Source organism: Paramisgurnus dabryanus, chromosome 19 (genome assembly GCF_030506205.2).
Source record: "Paramisgurnus dabryanus chromosome 19, PD_genome_1.1, whole genome shotgun sequence".
In the NCBI taxonomy this organism is placed as follows: Eukaryota; Metazoa; Chordata; class Actinopteri; order Cypriniformes; family Cobitidae; genus Paramisgurnus; species Paramisgurnus dabryanus.
Window position 1 is genome coordinate 32,391,321 of NC_133355.1, and position 17,691 is coordinate 32,409,011.

The following is a 17,691-nucleotide window of genomic DNA, read 5'->3' on the forward strand; positions in this document are numbered from 1 at the left end:
GCTGAGCAACTGAGCAACTGAGCTTGGACGATAGGCCGTTTTGACCTTTCACGCGCCCAGCCCATTTTAGGTGAAATGACCAATGTGGGAAGTGTTCGATCGCGCGGGAAACAAGCCTTTGTTCTTTCAGACATCACATTTGCGTAAATGCCAAATGATAAAAGTTTGTTTCCATAACTCTTCAAATCGATATTAAATGACATTGATGCAGCTTATGGTAATATGATACATAGAAATGATTAGGAAATAAAGAGTGAATTAATTTGATACTAGACAAGACATGGGTTTAAGATCACGTTGAATAATAATTTCATACCTAAGATATGAACCATGCTACAGTGAACAAAATCTAACTAAAGTGTTAACACACAGTTACATCACACATACACGATCATGCAGTAAAGGGATATAAAATATATATACATTTAAACAGCTCATTGTGATCTTTAAATGTGGTTTCATCACAGACATATAGTCTGTGCCCCCTGCTGTGTCTCTGGCGGTCGTCATTCGATCGGCTCGGATGGAGCTCCTTTGAACCTCCTTTTACGACGGCATTTGTTTTAATTGTTGCCCACTTTACAGCCTTGATAGGTGATAGAGGAGACAGGGTTATCTAATTATCACAATTTTAGGGCTGTTGAAATCCAGATGCCAAATGGCCCCAATCTGACTCCGAGCCATTTGCTACACATGCGAGAGGTAGCGGGATCGATGCCCGGATTCTCCACGTGGTTGTGGTTTGTTGTGAATTGCACTGATGTTTCAGACCGTAAGCGTGAAGCTTTACATTGGGTCCTGCTCTTACGTTTTGCCTCAAAAAGCCAACAGGTCCCAGTGTCGGTCCTCAGTATGACACCTGAGCACACACATGAACGTCTCCTATACGGATGTTATTTCTCAAAGCAACATGGAGCAGGAGCTTTACATTCCTAGAGCATTTTGTTGCGATTTAAAATTGGAATCATTTTTTTCAATGTTCATTTGTCTTCCTGTCATTGCTGGTAAGTCTTTTAAATACATTTCACTGTCAGATTGTACACATGAGCTTAGTGTTTCCTTTGGCCTGTACACATGAGCTGCGTGTTTCTTTTGTCCTAAACGTCAATGCATTTTTCATTTATCCTAAGTTTTCGTAAATGTTTAATTTGCTTCCTTGTAACGTCCTTAGGTTTGCTGAAATTTGGCGACTTGTGCGTTGTTGGCCCATCGCCAGGGAGAACTGGAAAAGTGCTCAATGTTGCTTGAATTAACTAATTTTTTGTCTACATCCTGAGTGCTCTGGTAGAAAGGCTTAAAGGGCTTGGGGATTGTTTTGGGGTAAGAAACACTGTTCCCTTGGATACCCAAAAAGTGTTACAGGTCCCACCGAGATTTGAACTCGGATCGCTGGATTCAGAGTCCAGAGTGCTAACCGTTACACCATGGAACCACTCTTTGCCTGAGTGCCTGACCCACTGCGTGACAGAGAAAAGGACACTCGGACAGGGACCGTCAGCAAAACCACAGCAAGCCAAACTGACAGGAAACGGCCCGCAATGCCGAAACCCGGGATTGAACCAGGGATCTTTAGATCTTCAGTCTAACGCTCTCCCAACTGAGCTATTTCGGCAAGACAGGTTGGTCAGGCAGGAATTTTCATGACAAATCACAGCAATATAGCAGTCTGCAATAGAATGTAGAGAAAAGCCGTGGCCCGTACGGGGGTCGAACCCGCGACCTTGGCGTTATTAGCACCACGCTCTAACCAACTGAGCTAACCGGCCATGGAGCAGCAATGGTTCTGCCAAGACTAACATGAATTTTCCACAGTGTAGCAGCATCAAGAAACAAAGCTATATACGGGCTCGTCCGGGATTTGAACCCCGGATCTCTCGCACCCAGAGCGAGAATCATACCCCTAGACCAACGAGCCAAGCCTTGCTTCCTTTTTGCCATGCCACTGGGAAACATGTGACAACAACGCAGTCACCAGCTTCCTCAAGCAGTTCCTGGGGATGGGCCTGTTGGGTCCTGCTCCTCTGTTTAGCCACAATGAGCCCTAGTGTTGGGCTGGTGTCAAAATAAGCTCTTATCGATATTAGTACATGCTTATTTCTTAATATTTGAAATGGTGTGAGAGAAGTCGACTGGTCTGCATAATCGTGGACCTGAACCCAGCTGAACACCTTTGTTATGAATTACAGGCTCTGAACAAAACACTCATCACCCAAACCCTTCAATGATTTGTTCACAGGGCCACAGTCATTTCAGCACAGAAAAAGTCCTTTCCAAAACTGTTGCAACATAAATGGAAACAAAATTATTTGACATGGTCTGTATGGTATAGCATTTATATTTGTATTGATTGGAGAAAGTGGAATAGATAAATATGTTAATTTACTATTAAAACCAGTTCAGCATCTATGGCTATATTCATGGTGAGAACTGGTTATTGGCAAAGTCAGAAATGCACGTTAGGTGAATTGGAGATGTCAAATTGCCCTTCCCTCGGTTTCTGTGTGTGTGTATAGATCAACGTGTGTGTTGTTTCTGGACTGTTTAAGGACACCAAATAATGAAGTGCCCAGAGTAATTCCATGCTGACTCAAGGAGAACATGTAAACTCCACACAGAAAGGCCTCCTGACCCAGCCAGGGCTTGAACAGGGGACCTTCTTGCTGTGAGACAGCTGTGCTCTGTTTGGGGTGCCAACTGTGTCACCCCAAACATCTTTATTAGAAGGGGCATCCCAATACTTAGTGTAAGTTGTAACGTCAAGTAACATCTTAGAAGCCATGTCTTTATCGCATTTTCCAAGTGTTGATTTTAGATTTTAGGAGAAAATTCCGATAAATCATCCGTAAACTAAATTGGACACCATGCATCACTAGCCTGGTTGTATATTTAAGTCTGATAGCTCCAGGCACCTCAGGGTACCTACCCAGGCCCAGTGGCCAGGATGATGTGCTTCTCCCGGCCAGGAGGGAGTAGGTCGAATAGCCTGGGTCATTTTTCGGGTTGAGTCAATTGTGTTGCTTGAAATTAACTCATCGCTTGTTAAAACAGCAAGCCCTCCGGTAGAAAGCTTAAAGGGTAGGGGGATCGTCTAGGGGTTAACAAACAAGGACCCCCTCGGACATGGTTTCGACCTGGAAAGGCCAAAGGCGGACGCGTCGCTGAGAGGTCTCTGACGTCCTTTGCAGGTTTCTCGTTGACATTACTTTCCTGCCAGGGTTGCCATACACAGCGGTGTTGTGTGTTAAAGCTCATAGGGATCAGTCTAAAGAGGGCTCGTCCGGGATTTGAACCCGGGACCTCTCGCACCCTAAGCGAGAATCATACCCCTAGACCAACGAGCCACTTGTTTGGTGCCAGCCCTGCCGCCCTCACAAACATTTTCCCACAACGTCGCAGCCACCTTTCAACAAGCCAAAGCAGTCAAGAGGCAGGGGTAAGGGGAAATAGCTCAAATGGTAGAGCGCTCGCTTAGCATGCGAGAGGTAGCGGGATCGATGTGCTTGAATTAACTAATTTTTTGTCTACATCCTGAGTGCTCTGGTAGAAAGGCTTAAAGGGCGTGGGGATTGTTTTGGGGTAAGAAACACTGTTCCCTTGGATACCCAAAAAGTGTTACAGGTCCCACCGAGATTTGAACTCGGATCGCTGGATTCAGAGTCCAGAGTGCTAACCGTTACACCATGGAACCACTCTTTGCCTGAGCGCCTGACCCACTGCGTCACAGAGAAAAGGACACTCGGACAGGGACCGTCAGTAAAACCACAGCAAGCCAAACTGACAGGAAACGGCCCGCAATGCCGAAACCCGGGATCGAACCAGGGACCTTTAGATCTTCAGTCTAACGCTCTCCCAACTGATCTATTTCGGCAAGACAGGTTGGTCAGGCAGGAATTTTCATGACAAATCACAGCAATATAGCAGTCTGCAATAGAATGTAGAGAAAAGCCATGGCCCGTACGTGGGTCGAACCCGCGACCTTGGCGTTATTAGCACCACGCTCTAACCAACTGAGCTAACCGGCCATGGAGCACCAATGGTTCTGCCAAGACTGACATGAATTTTCCACAGTGTAGCAGCATCAAGAAACAAAGCTATATACGGGCTCGTCCGGGATTTGAACCCGGGACCTCTCGCACCCAAAGCGAGAATCATACCCCTAGACCAACGAGTCAAGCCTTGCTTCCTTTTTGGCATGCCACTGGGAAACATGTGACAACAACGCAGTCACCAGCTTCCTCAAGCAGTTCCTGGGGATGGGCCTGTTGGGTCCTGCTCCTCTGTTTAGCCACAATGAGCCCTAGTGTTGGGCTGGTGTCAAAATAAGCTCTTATCGATATTAGTACATGCTTATTTCTTAATATTTGAAATGGTGTGAGAGAAGTCGACTGGTCTGCATAATCGTGGACCTGAACCCAGCTGAACACCTTTGTTATGAATTACAGGCTCTGAACAAAACACTCATCACCCAAACCCTTCAATGATTTGTTCACAGGGCCACAGTCATTTCGGCACAGAAAAAGTCCTTTCCAAAACTGTTGCAACATAAATGGAAAAAAATTATTTGACATGGTCTGTATGGTATAGCATTTATATTTGTATTGATTGGAGAAAGTGGAATAGATAAATATGTTAATTTACTATTAAAACCAGTTCAGCATCTATGGCTATATTCATGGTGAGAACTGGTTATTGGCAAAGTCAGAAATGCACGTTAGGTGAATTGGAGATGTCAAATTGCCCTTCCCTCGGTTTCTGTGTGTGTGTATAGATCAACGTGTGTGTTGTTTCTGGACTGTTTAAGGACACCAAATAATGCAGTGCCCAGAGTAATTCCATGCTGACTCAAGGAGAACATGTAAACTCCACACAGAAAGGCCTCCTGACCCAGCCAGGGCTTGAACAGGGGACCTTCTTGCTGTGAGACAGCTGTGCTCTGTTTGGGGTGCCAACTGTGTCACCCCAAACATCTTTATTAGAAGGGGCACCCCAATACTTAGTGTAAGTTGTAACGTCAAGTAACATCTTAGAAGCCATGTCTTTATCGCATTTTCCAAGTGTTGATTTTAGATTTTAGGAGAAAATTCCGATAAATCATCCGTAACTAAATTGGACACCATGCATCACTAGCCTGGTTGTATATTTAACTCTCATAGCTCCAGGCACCTCAGGGTACCTACCCAGGCCCAGTGGCCAGGATGATGTGCTTCTCCCGGCCAGGAGGTTGTAGGTCGAATAGCCTGGGTCATTTTTCGGGTTGAGTCAATTGTGTTGCTTGAAATTAACTCATCGCTTGTTAAAACAGCAAGCCCTCCGGTAGAAAGCTTAAAGGGTAGGGGGATCGTCTAGGGGTTAACAAACAAGGACCCCCTCGGACATGGTTTCGACCTGGAAAGGCCAAAGGCGGACGCGTCGCTGAGAGGTCTCTGATGTCCTTTGCAGGTTTCTCGTTGACATTACTTTCCTGCCAGGATTGCCATACACAGCGGTGTTGTGTGTTAAAGCTCATAGGGATCAGTCTAAAGAGGGCTCGTCCGGGATTTGAACCGGGGACCTCTCGCACCCTAAGCGAGAATCATACCCCTAGACCAATGAGCCAGTTGTTTGGTGCCAGCCCTGCCGCCCTCACAGGACACTTTCCCACAACGTCGCAGCCACCTTTCAACAAGCCAAAGCAGTCAAGAGGCAGGGGTAAGGGGAATTAGCTCAAATGGTAGAGCGCTCGCTTAGCATGCGAGAGGTAGCGGGATCGATGCCCGGATTCTCCACGTGATTGTGGTTTGTTGTGAATTGCACTGATGTTACAGACCGTAAGCGTGAAGCTTTACATTGGGTCCTGCTCTTACGTTTTGCCTCAAAAAGCCAACAGGTCCCAGTGTCGGTCCTCAGTATGACACCTGAGCACACACATGAACGTCTCCTATACGGATGTTATTTCTCAAAGCAACATGGAGCAGGAGCTTTACATTCCTAGAGCATTTTGTTGCGATTTAAAATTGGAATCATTTTTTTCAATGTTCATTTGTCTTCCTGTCATTGCTGGTAAGTCTTTTAAATACATTTCACTGTCAGATTGTACACATGAGCTGTGTGTTTCCTTTGGCCTGTACACATGAGCTGCGTGTTTCTTTTGTCCTAAACGTCAATGCATTTTTCATTTATCCTAAGTTTTCGTACATGTTTAATTTGCTTCCTTGTAACGTCCTTAGGTTTGCTGAAATTTGGCGACTTGTGCGTTGTTGGCCCATCGCCAGGGAGAACTGGAAAAGTGCTCAATGTTGCTTGAATTAACTAATTTTTTGTCTACATCCTGAGTGCTCTGGTAGAAAGGCTTAAAGGGCGTGGGGATTGTTTTGGGGTAAGAAACACTGTTCCCTTGGATACCCAAAAAGTGTTACAGGTCCCACCGAGATTTGAACTCGGATCGCTGGATTCAGAGTCCAGAGTGCTAACCGTTACACCATGGAACCACTCTTTGCCTGAGTGCCTGACCCACTGCGTGACAGAGAAAAGGACACTCGGACAGGGACCGTCAGCAAAACCACAGCAAGCCAAACTGACAGGAAACGGCCCGCAATGCCGAAACCCGGGATCGAACCAGGGACCTTTAGATCTTCAGTCTAACGCTCTCCCAACTGAGCTATTTCGGCAAGACAGGTCAGGCAGGAATTTTCATGACAAATCACAGCAATATAGCAGTCTGCAATAGAATGTAGAGAAAAGCCGTGGCCCGTACGGGGGTCGAACCCGCGACCTTGGCGTTATTAGCACCACGCTCTAACCAACTGAGCTAACCGGCCATGGAGCAGCAACGGTTCTGCCAAGACTAACATGAATTTTCCACAGTGTAGCAGCATCAAGAAACAAAGCTATATACGGGCTCGTCCGGGATTTGAACCCCGGACCTCTCGCACCCAAAGCGAGAATCATACCCCTAGACCAACGAGCCAAGCCTTGCTTCCTTTTTGCCATGCCACTGGGAAACATGTGACAACAACGCAGTCACCAGCTTCCTCAAGCAGTTCCTGGGGATGGGCCTGTTGGGTCCTGCTCCTCTGTTTAGCCACAATGAGCCCTAGTGTTGGGCTGGTGTCAAAATAAGCTCTTATCGATATTAGTACATGCTTATTTCTTAATATTTGAAATGGTGTGAGAGAAGTCGACTGGTCTGCATAATCGTGGACCTGAACCCAGCTGAACACCTTTGTTATGAATTACAGGCTCTGAACAAAACACTCATCACCCAAACCCTTCAATGATTTGTTCACAGGGCCACAGTCATTTCAGCACAGAAAAAGTCCTTTCCAAAACTGTTGCAACATAAATGGAAACAAAATTATTTGACATGGTCTGTATGGTATAGCATTTATATTTGTATTGATTGGAGAAAGTGGAATAGATAAATATGTTAATTTACTATTAAAACCAGTTCAGCATCTATGGCTATATTCATGGTGAGAACTGGTTATTGGCAAAGTCAGAAATGCACGTTAGGTGAATTGGAGATGTCAAATTGCCCTTCCCTCGGTTTCTGTGTGTGTGTATAGATCAACGTGTGTGTTGTTTCTGGACTGTTTAAGGACACCAAATAATGAAGTGCCCAGAGTAATTCCATGCTGACTCAAGGAGAACATGTAAACTCCACACAGAAAGGCCTCCTGACCCAGCCAGGGCTTGAACAGGGGACCTTCTTGCTGTGAGACAGCTGTGCTCTGTTTGGGGTGCCAACTGTGTCACCCCAAACATCTTTATTAGAAGGGGCATCCCAATACTTAGTGTAAGTTGTAACGTCAAGTAACATCTTAGAAGCCATGTCTTTATCGCATTTTCCAAGTGTTGATTTTAGATTTTAGGAGAAAATTCCGATAAATCATCCGTAAACTAAATTGGACACCATGCATCACTAGCCTGGTTGTATATTTAAGTCTGATAGCTCCAGGCACCTCAGGGTACCTACCCAGGCCCAGTGGCCAGGATGATGTGCTTCTCCCGGCCAGGAGGGAGTAGGTCGAATAGCCTGGGTCATTTTTCGGGTTGAGTCAATTGTGTTGCTTGAAATTAACTCATCGCTTGTTAAAACAGCAAGCCCTCCGGTAGAAAGCTTAAAGGGTAGGGGGATCGTCTAGGGGTTAACAAACAAGGACCCCCTCGGACATGGTTTCGACCTGGAAAGGCCAAAGGCGGACGCGTCGCTGAGAGGTCTCTGACGTCCTTTGCAGGTTTCTCGTTGACATTACTTTCCTGCCAGGATTGCCATACACAGCGGTGTTGTGTGTTAAAGCTCATAGGGATCAGTCTAAAGAGGGCTCGTCCGGGATTTGAACCCGGGACCTCTCGCACCCTAAGCGAGAATCATACCCCTAGACCAACGAGCCACTTGTTTGGTGCCAGCCCTGCCGCCCTCACAAACATTTTCCCACAACGTCGCAGCCACCTTTCAACAAGCCAAAGCAGTCAAGAGGCAGGGGTAAGGGGAATTAGCTCAAATGGTAGAGCGCTCGCTTAGCATGCGAGAGGTAGCGGGATCGATGTGCTTGAATTAACTAATTTTTTGTCTACATCCTGAGTGCTCTGGTAGAAAGGCTTAAAGGGCGTGGGGATTGTTTTGGGGTAAGAAACACTGTTCCCTTGGATACCCAAAAAGTGTTACAGCTCCCACCGAGATTTGAACTCGGATCGCTGGATTCAGAGTCCAGAGTGCTAACCGTTACACCATGGAACCACTCTTTGCCTGAGCGCCTGACCCACTGCGTCACAGAGAAAAGGACACTCGGACAGGGACCGTCAGTAAAACCACAGCAAGCCAAACTGACAGGAAACGGCCCGCAATGCCGAAACCCGGGATCGAACCAGGGACCTTTAGATCTTCAGTCTAACGCTCTCCCAACTGATCTATTTCGGCAAGACAGGTTGGTCAGGCAGGAATTTTCATGACAAATCACAGCAATATAGCAGTCTGCAATAGAATGTAGAGAAAAGCCATGGCCCGTACGGGGGTCGAACCCGCGACCTTGGCGTTATTAGCACCACGCTCTAACCAACTGAGCTAACCGGCCATGGAGCACCAATGGTTCTGCCAAGACTGACATGAATTTTCCACAGTGTAGCAGCATCAAGAAACAAAGCTGTATACGGGCTCGTCCGGGATTTGAACCCGGGACCTCTCGCACCCAAAGCGAGAATCATACCCCTAGACCAACGAGCCAAGCCTTGCTTCCTTTTTCAAGATTCAAGATTCAAGATTCAAAGCGTTTATTGTCATGTACCCAGTAAGGAAACAGGTTTCCCTGAGCAATGAAATTCTTACTTTGCCGTCCACAGAGAATGCCAGGACTGTACATACATACACAAATTTACACGGATACATACACATATACAATGTATGAACATATAGGAGAAGGAAAGAGGAAAAAAAGAAATATATATATATAAATAAATAAACGTAAACTATGTTCTTATGGGAGTATAGGAAATGTAGAGTTGAAATATGGACTATATACAGGATGTGCAGATGTACAGTATTAACAATTTAACAGTTTGAGGTAGTAACTTATGTGCAAGAGAAACAGTAGTGCAGTAATAAGTATGGAGTAGGATCTAATATGTGCAAATATAATATGGCAATGACAACAATACAACAGTAACCTAGGTATTTATAGCAGCAATAACATTAATAGATGTGCAAAGACTGACATGGAGTGCAATATAATGTGATACTGATGGTAGTGCAAATAACTGTAACAATGCAGCAATAATATTAACTTATGAGCAAAAATTTAGATGGGGGGCTACATGAGTAACACTGGCAGTATATAATGGTAATGGTGGTGGTATTAGCAGGTTTTCAAATGATGTGGACAGTAGGACTGACTGTCCGCTGAAATGGGTGGCTGTTTAAGAGTCTGATAGCTATGGGGAAAAAAGAGTTCTTCAGTCTGGTTGTCCTACAGTTTACACTCCTGTACCTCCGTCCTGAGGGTAGGAGCGTGAACAGTCCGTGTTGGGGGTGGGTGGGGTCTTTAACAATGGATGCAGCTCTTCTTTGGACTCTGCAATGGTAAATGGCCTGCAGAGAGGGCAGTGGAGTCCTGATGATCTTCTCAGCAGTCCTCACCACTCTCTGCAGGTGCTTGCGGTCGTTCGCAGTAGTGCTGCCATACCATGCAGTGATGCTGCTTGTCAAGACGCTCTCAACCACACAGCTATAGAAGTTGTGGAGGATCTTGGTTGACATACCAAATTTCCTTAGCCTCCTCAGGAAGTAAAGCCGCTGTTGCGCTTTCTTAACCAGCTGGGTAGTGTTCAATGTCCATGTGAGGTCCTCGCTGATGTGGACTCCCAGGTATTTAAAACTGCTCACCCTCTCCACTTCAAGCTGTCGGATAAACAGTGGCTGGTGAGTTCTCTTCTTTTTCCGCAGGTCCACTATCATCTCCTTTGTCTTGTCTGTGTTGAGGGTGAGATTGTTGTCCTCACACCATGCCACAAGACTGGCCACCTCCTTCCTGTAGACCGCTTCGTCATCGCCTGTGATGCATCCTATCACTGCGGTGTCATCAGCGAACTTCAGAATGGTGTTGCTTTTGTGTGTGGCAACACAGTCATGTGTGAACAGTGTGTAGAGGATGGGGCTGAGAACGCAACCTTGTGGGGTGCCAATATTTGTAATGATTGTATCTGATGTCTTATTTCCAAACTTAACAGACTGTGGTCTGCCAGTCAGGAAGTCCAGAAGCCAGTCACATAGTGTGTGGTGTAGTCCAAGTAAAAGCAGCTTTTGAGTGAGTCTGTGTGGGATGACCGTGTTAAAGGCGGAGCTGTAGTCAATAAAAAGGGTCCTGATGTAGGTGTCCTTATTTTCCAGGTGAGAGAGGGAGATGTGAAGGGCAGCAGCAATGGCATCAGAGGTGGACCTGTTGGTCCGGTACGCATACTGGAGTGGGTCCAATGTGTCCGGCATACTGCTCTGAATGTGGGTTAGCATTACTCTCTCGAAGCACTTCATGATGATTGGAGTGAGTGCTATTGGCCTGTAGTCGTTTAGACAGGATGGTGGGCTCTTCTTGGGCAGGGGGGTGATGGAGGTGGTCTTGAAGCAGGTGGGGACAATTCTCTGACTAAGGGAGAGGTTGAAGATTGAAGTGAGTACTTCAGTCAGCTCTGTAGCACAGGCTCTGAGGGCCCGCCCAGGGATGTTGTCTGGTCCTGCGGCTTTGCGGGGGTTGATCTTCCTCAGTGCTTTGTGTACCTCTGCTGATGAGACAGTAGGGGGCGGAGAGGGGGGGTGGATGGGGTGTGTGTGTCTCAACTTTCTGTCGGTGTTGGAGGTTTCGAAGCGGGCGTAGAAGGTGTTGAGGTCATCTGGTAGGCTTTCTGAAGGGTTGATAGTGTTCGTGGTGGTTCTGTAGTCTGTGATGTGTTGCATACCTTGCCACATCCGCCCGGCATCAGCATTAGAGTAGAAACTGTCCAGCTTCTCTCTGTACTGTCTCTTGGCCGCTGTAATGGCTTTTCTCAGTCCGTATTTAGCAGCATTGTACTCGGTCTCGTTGCCTGATGTAAACGCAAGTGATCGAGCACGCAGCATGTGGCGTACCTGACTGTTTATCCAGGGCTTCTCGTTAGGGAACTTCCTGATTTGTATGGTGGGTACAGTGTTATCAACACATGTGCTGATATACCCGGTCACATATTCAGCATAATCCTGTATACTGACAGAAGAGTCCTCCAAAGTGGCTGCAGTTTTAAACACATCCCAGTCTGTCAGAGCAAAGCAGTCCTGTAAGATGCTCTCAGTTTGTGGGGTCCAAAGCTTAACCTGTTTGGTAACAGGGTTTGTTTGCTTGAGTCTTTGTCTGTAGGCCGGGTACATAAACAGAGATATGTTTGCCATGCCACTGGGAAACATGTGACAACAACGCAGTCACCAGCTTCCTCAAGCAGTTCCTGGGGATGGGCCTGTTGGGTCCTGCTCCTCTGTTTAGCCACAATGAGCCCTAGTGTTGGGCTGGTGTCAAAATAAGCTCTTATCGATATTAGTACATGCTTATTTCTTAATATTTGAAATGGTGTGAGAGAAGTCGACTGGTCTGCATAATCGTGGACCTGAACCCAGCTGAACACCTTTGTTATGAATTACAGGCTCTGAACAAAACACTCATCACCCAAACCCTTCAATGATTTGTTCACAGGGCCACAGTCATTTCAGCACAGAAAAAGTCCTTTCCAAAACTGTTGCAACATAAATGGAAACAAAATTATTTGACATGGTCTGTATGGTATAGCATTTATATTTGTATTGATTGGAGAAAGTGGAATAGATAAATATGTTAATTTACTATTAAAACCAGTTCAGCATCTATGGCTATATTCATGGTGAGAACTGGTTATTGGCAAAGTCAGAAATGCACGTTAGGTGAATTGGAGATGTCAAATTGCCCTTCCCTCGGTTTCTGTGTGTGTGTATAGATCAACGTGTGTGTTGTTTCTGGACTGTTTAAGGACACCAAATAATGCAGTGCCCAGAGTAATTCCATGCTGACTCAAGGAGAACATGTAAACTCCACACAGAAAGGCCTCCTGACCCAGCCAGGGCTTGAACAGGGGACCTTCTTGCTGTGAGACAGCTGTGCTCTGTTTGGGGTGCCAACTGTGTCACCCCAAACATCTTTATTAGAAGGGGCATCCCAATACTTAGTGTAAGTTGTAACGTTAAGTAAAATCTTAGAAGCCATGTCTTTATCGCATTTTCCAAGTGTTGATTTTAGATTTTAGGAGAAAATTCCGATAAATCATCCGTAAACTAAATTGGACACCATGCATCACTAGCCTGGTTGTATATTTAAGTCTCATAGCTCCAGGCACCTCAGGGTACCTACCCAGGCCCAGTGGCCAGGATGATGTGCTTCTCCCGGCCAGGAGGGAGTAGGTCGAATAGCCTGGGTCATTTTTCGGGTTGAGTCAATTGTGTTGCTTGAAATTAACTCATCGCTTGTTAAAACAGCAAGCCCTCCGGTAGAAAGCTTAAAGGGTAGGGGGATCGTCTAGGGGTTAACAAACAAGGACCCCCTCGGACATGGTTTCGACCTGGAAAGGCCAAAGGCGGAGCGCCTGACCCACTGCGTCACAGAGAAAAGGACACTCGGACAGGGACCGTCAGCAAAACCACAGCAAGCCAAACTGAAAGGAAACGGCCCGCAATGCCGAAACCCGGGATCGAACCAGGGACCTTTAGATCTTCAGTCTAACGCTCTCCCAACTGAGCTATTTCGGCAAGACAGGTTGGTCAGGCAGGAATTTTCATGACAAATCACAGCAATATAGCAGTCTGCAATAGAATGTAGGGAAAAGCCTTGGCCCGTACAGGGGTCGAACCCGCGACCTTGGCGTTATTAGCACCACGCTCTAACCAACTGAGCTAACTGGCCATGGAGCAGCAATGATTCTGCCAAGACTGACATGAATTTTCCACAGTGTAGCAGCATCAAGAAACACAGCTATATACGGGCTCGTCCGGGATTTCAACCCGGGACCTCTCGCACCCAAAGCGAGAATCATACCCCTAGACCAACGAGCCAAGCCTTGCTTCCTTTTTGCCATGCCACTGGGAAACATGTGACAACAACGCAGTCACCAGCTTCCTCAAGCAGTTCCTGGGGATGGGCCTGTTGGGTCCTGCTCCTCTGTTTAGCCACAATGAGCCCTAGTGTTGGGCTGGTGTCAAAATAAGCTCTTATCGATATTAGTACATGCTTATTTCTTAATATTTGAAATGGTGTGAGAGAAGTCGACTGGTCTGCATAATCGTGGACCTGAACCCAGCTGAACACCTTTGTTATGAATTACAGGCTCTGAACAAAACACTCATCACCCAAACCCTTCAATGATTTGTTCACAGGGCCACAGTCATTTCAGCACAGAAAAAGTCCTTTCCAAAACTGTTGCAACATAAATGGAAACAAAATTATTTGACATGGTCTGTATGGTATAGCATTTATATTTGTATTGATTGGAGAAAGTGGAATAGATAAATATGTTAATTTACTATTAAAACCAGTTCAGCATCTATGGCTATATTCATGGTGAGAACTGGTTATTGGCAAAGTCAGAAATGCACGTTAGGTGAATTGGAGATGTCAAATTGCCCTTCCCTCGGTTTCTGTGTGTGTGTATAGATCAACGTGTGTGTTGTTTCTGGACTGTTTAAGGACACCAAATAATGAAGTGCCCAGAGTAATTCCATGCTGACTCAAGGAGAACATGTAAACTCCACACAGAAAGGCCTCCTGACCCAGCCAGGGCTTGAACAGGGGACCTTCTTGCTGTGAGACAGCTGTGCTCTGTTTGGGGTGCCAACTGTGTCACCCCAAACATCTTTATTAGAAGGGGCATCCCAATACTTAGTGTAAGTTGTAACGTCAAGTAACATCTTAGAAGCCATGTCTTTATCGCATTTTCCAAGTGTTGATTTTAGATTTTAGGAGAAAATTCCGATAAATCATCCGTAACTAAATTGGACACCATGCATCACTAGCCTGGTTGTATATTTAACTCTCATAGCTCCAGGCACCTCAGGGTACCTACCCAGCCCCAGTGGCCAGGATGATGTGCGTCTCCCGGCCAGGAGGTTGTAGGTCGAATAGCCTGGGTCATTTTTCGGGTTGAGTCAATTGTGTTGCTTGAAATTAACTCATCGCTTGTTAAAACAGCAAGCCCTCCGGTAGAAAGCTTAAAGGGTAGGGGGATTGTCTAGGGGTTAACAAACAAGGACCCCCTCGGACATGGTTTCGACCTGGAAAGGCCAAAGGCGGACGCGTCGCTGAGAGGTCTCTGACGTCCTTTGCAGGTTTCTCGTTGACATTACTTTCCTGCCAGGATTGCCATACACAGCGGTGTTGTGTGTTAAAGCTCATAGGGATCAGTCTAAAGAGGGCTCGTCCGGGATTTGAACCCGGGACCTCTCGCACCCTAAGCGAGAATCATACCCCTAGACCAACAAGCCACTTGTTTTGGTGCCAGCCCTGCCGCCCTCACAAACACTTTCCCACAACAACGCAGCCACCTTTCAACAAGCCAAAGCAGTCAAGAGGCAGGGGTAAGGGGAACTAGCTCAAATGGTAGAGCGCTCGCTTAGCATGCGAGAGGTAGCGGGATCGATGCCCGCATTCTCCACGTGATTGTGGTTTGTTGTGAATTGCACTGATGTTACAGACCGTAAGCGTGAAGCTTTACATTGGGTCCTGCTCTTACGTTTTGCCTCAAAAAGCCAACAGGTCCCAGTGTCGGTCCTCAGTATGACACCTGAGCACACACATGAACGTCTCCTATACGGATGTTATTTCTCAAAGCAACATGGAGCAGGAGCTTTACATTCCTAGAGCATTTTGTTGCGATTTAAAATTGGAATCATTTTTTTCAATGTTCATTTGTCTTCCTGTCATTGCTGGTAAGTCTTTTAAATACATTTCACTGTCAGATTGTTCACATGAGCTGTGTGTTTCCTTTGGCCTGTACACATGAGCTGCGTGTTTCTTTTGTTCTAAACGTCAATGCATTTATCATTTATCCTAAGTTTTCGTACATGTTTAATTTGCTTCCATGTAACGTCCTTAGGTTTGCTGAAATTTGGCGACTTGTGCGTTGTTGGCCCATCGCCAGGGAGAACTGGAAAAGTGCTCAATGTTGCTTGAATTAACTAATTTTTTGTCTACATCCTGAGTGCTCTGGTAGAAAGGCTTAAAGGGCGTGGGGATTGTTTTGGGGTAAGAAACACTGTTCCCTTGGATACCCAAAAAGTGTTACAGGTCCCACCGAGATTTGAACTCGGATCGCTGGATTCAGAGTCCAGAGTGCTAACCGTTACACCACGGAACCACTCTTTGCCTGAGCGCCTGACCCACTGCGTCACAGAGAAAAGGACACTCGACAGGGACCGTCAGTAAAACCACAGCAAGCCAAACTGACAGGAAACGGCCCGCAATGCCGAAACCCGGGATCGAATCAGGGACCTTTAGATCTTCAGTCTAACGCTCTCCCAACTGATCTATTTCGGCAAGACAGGTTGGTCAGGCAGGAATTTTCATGACAAATCACAGCAATATAGCAGTCTGCAATAGAATGTAGAGAAAAGCCATGGCCCGTACGGGGGTCGAACCCGCGACCTTGGCGTTATTAGCACCACGCTCTAACCAACTGAGCTAACCGGCCATGGAGCACCAATGGTTCTGCCAAGACTGACATGAATTTTCCACAGTGTAGCAGCATCAAGAAACAAAGCTATATACGGGCTCGTCCGGGATTTGAACCCGGGACCTCTCGCACCCAAAGCGAGAATCATACCCCTAGACCAACGAGCCAAGCCTTGCTTCCTTTTTGGCATGCCACTGGGAAACATGTGACAACAACGCAGTCACCAGCTTCCTCAAGCAGTTCCTGGGGATGGGCCTGTTGGGTCCTGCTCCTCTGTTTAGCCACAATGAGCCCTAGTGTTGGGCTGGTGTCAAAATAAGCTCTTATCGATATTAGTACATGCTTATTTCTTAATATTTGAAATGGTGTGAGAGAAGTCGACTGGTCTGCATAATCGTGGACCTGAACCCAGCTGAACACCTTTGTTATGAATTACAGGCTCTGAACAAAACACTCATCACCCAAACCCTTCAATGATTTGTTCACAGGGCCACAGTCATTTCAGCACAGAAAAAGTCCTTTCCAAAACTGTTGCAACATAAATGGAAAAAAATTATTTGACATGGTCTGTATGGTATAGCATTTATATTTGTATTGATTGGAGAAAGTGGAATAGATAAATATGTTAATTTACTATTAAAACCAGTTCAGCATCTATGGCTATATTCATGGTGAGAACTGGTTATTGGCAAAGTCAGAAATGCACGTTAGGTGAATTGGAGATGTCAAATTGCCCTTCCCTCGGTTTCTGTGTGTGTGTATAGATCAACGTGTGTGTTGTTTCTGGACTGTTTAAGGACACCAAATAATGCAGTGCCCAGAGTAATTCCATGCTGACTCAAGGAGAACATGTAAACTCCACACAGAAAGGCCTCCTGACCCAGCCAGGGCTTGAACAGGGGACCTTCTTGCTGTGAGACAGCTGTGCTCTGTTTGGGGTGCCAACTGTGTCACCCCAAACATCTTTATTAGAAGGGGCACCCCAATACTTAGTGTAAGTTGTAACGTCAAGTAACATCTTAGAAGCCATGTCTTTATCGCATTTTCCAAGTGTTGATTTTAGATTTTAGGAGAAAATTCCGATAAATCATCCGTAACTAAATTGGACACCATGCATCACTAGCCTGGTTGTATATTTAACTCTCATAGCTCCAGGCACCTCAGGGTACCTACCCAGGCCCAGTGGCCAGGATGATGTGCTTCTCCCGGCCAGGAGGTTGTAGGTCGAATAGCCTGGGTCATTTTTCGGGTTGAGTCAATTGTGTTGCTTGAAATTAACTCATCGCTTGTTAAAACAGCAAGCCCTCCGGTAGAAAGCTTAAAGGGTAGGGGGATCGTCTAGGGGTTAACAAACAAGGACCCCCTCGGACATGGTTTCGACCTGGAAAGGCCAAAGGCGGACGCGTCGCTGAGAGGTCTCTGACGTCCTTTGCAGGTTTCTCGTTGACATTACTTTCCTGCCAGGATTGCCATACACAGCGGTGTTGTGTGTTAAAGCTCATAGGG

At 46.2% G+C, this 17,691-nt stretch overlaps 1 protein-coding gene and 24 non-coding genes across 25 annotated transcripts in view; all 25 read right to left on the reverse strand.

Moving 5' to 3' along the window:
- The window catches only part of LOC135735099 (CMP-N-acetylneuraminate-beta-galactosamide-alpha-2,3-sialyltransferase 1-like), a 473,227-nt gene that overhangs the window by 162,269 nt on the left and 293,267 nt on the right, over positions 1-17,691 (reverse strand). The window lies entirely within an intron of this gene.
- On the reverse strand, positions 1,361-1,432 carry trnaq-cug (transfer RNA glutamine (anticodon CUG)). Its single transcript has one exon. It is a non-coding gene; the product is annotated as a tRNA-Gln (tRNA).
- trnaf-gaa (transfer RNA phenylalanine (anticodon GAA)) lies at positions 1,540-1,612 on the reverse strand. Its single transcript has one exon. It is a non-coding gene; the product is annotated as a tRNA-Phe (tRNA).
- Positions 1,693-1,766, reverse strand: trnai-aau (transfer RNA isoleucine (anticodon AAU)). Its single transcript has one exon. It is a non-coding gene; the product is annotated as a tRNA-Ile (tRNA).
- Positions 3,270-3,341, reverse strand: trnap-agg (transfer RNA proline (anticodon AGG)). Its single transcript has one exon. It is a non-coding gene; the product is annotated as a tRNA-Pro (tRNA).
- Positions 3,617-3,688, reverse strand: trnaq-cug (transfer RNA glutamine (anticodon CUG)). The gene has a single exon. It is a non-coding gene; the product is annotated as a tRNA-Gln (tRNA).
- Positions 3,796-3,868, reverse strand: trnaf-gaa (transfer RNA phenylalanine (anticodon GAA)). Its single transcript has one exon. It is a non-coding gene; the product is annotated as a tRNA-Phe (tRNA).
- trnai-aau (transfer RNA isoleucine (anticodon AAU)) lies at positions 3,949-4,022 on the reverse strand. The gene has a single exon. It is a non-coding gene; the product is annotated as a tRNA-Ile (tRNA).
- Positions 4,099-4,171, reverse strand: trnap-ugg (transfer RNA proline (anticodon UGG)). Its single transcript has one exon. It is a non-coding gene; the product is annotated as a tRNA-Pro (tRNA).
- trnaq-cug (transfer RNA glutamine (anticodon CUG)) lies at positions 6,396-6,467 on the reverse strand. Its single transcript has one exon. It is a non-coding gene; the product is annotated as a tRNA-Gln (tRNA).
- On the reverse strand, positions 6,575-6,647 carry trnaf-gaa (transfer RNA phenylalanine (anticodon GAA)). Its single transcript has one exon. It is a non-coding gene; the product is annotated as a tRNA-Phe (tRNA).
- trnai-aau (transfer RNA isoleucine (anticodon AAU)) lies at positions 6,724-6,797 on the reverse strand. Its single transcript has one exon. It is a non-coding gene; the product is annotated as a tRNA-Ile (tRNA).
- On the reverse strand, positions 6,875-6,946 carry trnap-ugg (transfer RNA proline (anticodon UGG)). Its single transcript has one exon. It is a non-coding gene; the product is annotated as a tRNA-Pro (tRNA).
- Positions 8,301-8,372, reverse strand: trnap-agg (transfer RNA proline (anticodon AGG)). Its single transcript has one exon. It is a non-coding gene; the product is annotated as a tRNA-Pro (tRNA).
- On the reverse strand, positions 8,648-8,719 carry trnaq-cug (transfer RNA glutamine (anticodon CUG)). Its single transcript has one exon. It is a non-coding gene; the product is annotated as a tRNA-Gln (tRNA).
- Positions 8,827-8,899, reverse strand: trnaf-gaa (transfer RNA phenylalanine (anticodon GAA)). Its single transcript has one exon. It is a non-coding gene; the product is annotated as a tRNA-Phe (tRNA).
- On the reverse strand, positions 8,980-9,053 carry trnai-aau (transfer RNA isoleucine (anticodon AAU)). Its single transcript has one exon. It is a non-coding gene; the product is annotated as a tRNA-Ile (tRNA).
- trnap-ugg (transfer RNA proline (anticodon UGG)) lies at positions 9,131-9,202 on the reverse strand. Its single transcript has one exon. It is a non-coding gene; the product is annotated as a tRNA-Pro (tRNA).
- trnaf-gaa (transfer RNA phenylalanine (anticodon GAA)) lies at positions 13,198-13,270 on the reverse strand. Its single transcript has one exon. It is a non-coding gene; the product is annotated as a tRNA-Phe (tRNA).
- Positions 13,351-13,424, reverse strand: trnai-aau (transfer RNA isoleucine (anticodon AAU)). The gene has a single exon. It is a non-coding gene; the product is annotated as a tRNA-Ile (tRNA).
- trnap-ugg (transfer RNA proline (anticodon UGG)) lies at positions 13,502-13,573 on the reverse strand. Its single transcript has one exon. It is a non-coding gene; the product is annotated as a tRNA-Pro (tRNA).
- trnap-agg (transfer RNA proline (anticodon AGG)) lies at positions 14,927-14,998 on the reverse strand. Its single transcript has one exon. It is a non-coding gene; the product is annotated as a tRNA-Pro (tRNA).
- On the reverse strand, positions 15,799-15,870 carry trnaq-cug (transfer RNA glutamine (anticodon CUG)). Its single transcript has one exon. It is a non-coding gene; the product is annotated as a tRNA-Gln (tRNA).
- trnai-aau (transfer RNA isoleucine (anticodon AAU)) lies at positions 16,130-16,203 on the reverse strand. Its single transcript has one exon. It is a non-coding gene; the product is annotated as a tRNA-Ile (tRNA).
- On the reverse strand, positions 16,281-16,352 carry trnap-ugg (transfer RNA proline (anticodon UGG)). Its single transcript has one exon. It is a non-coding gene; the product is annotated as a tRNA-Pro (tRNA).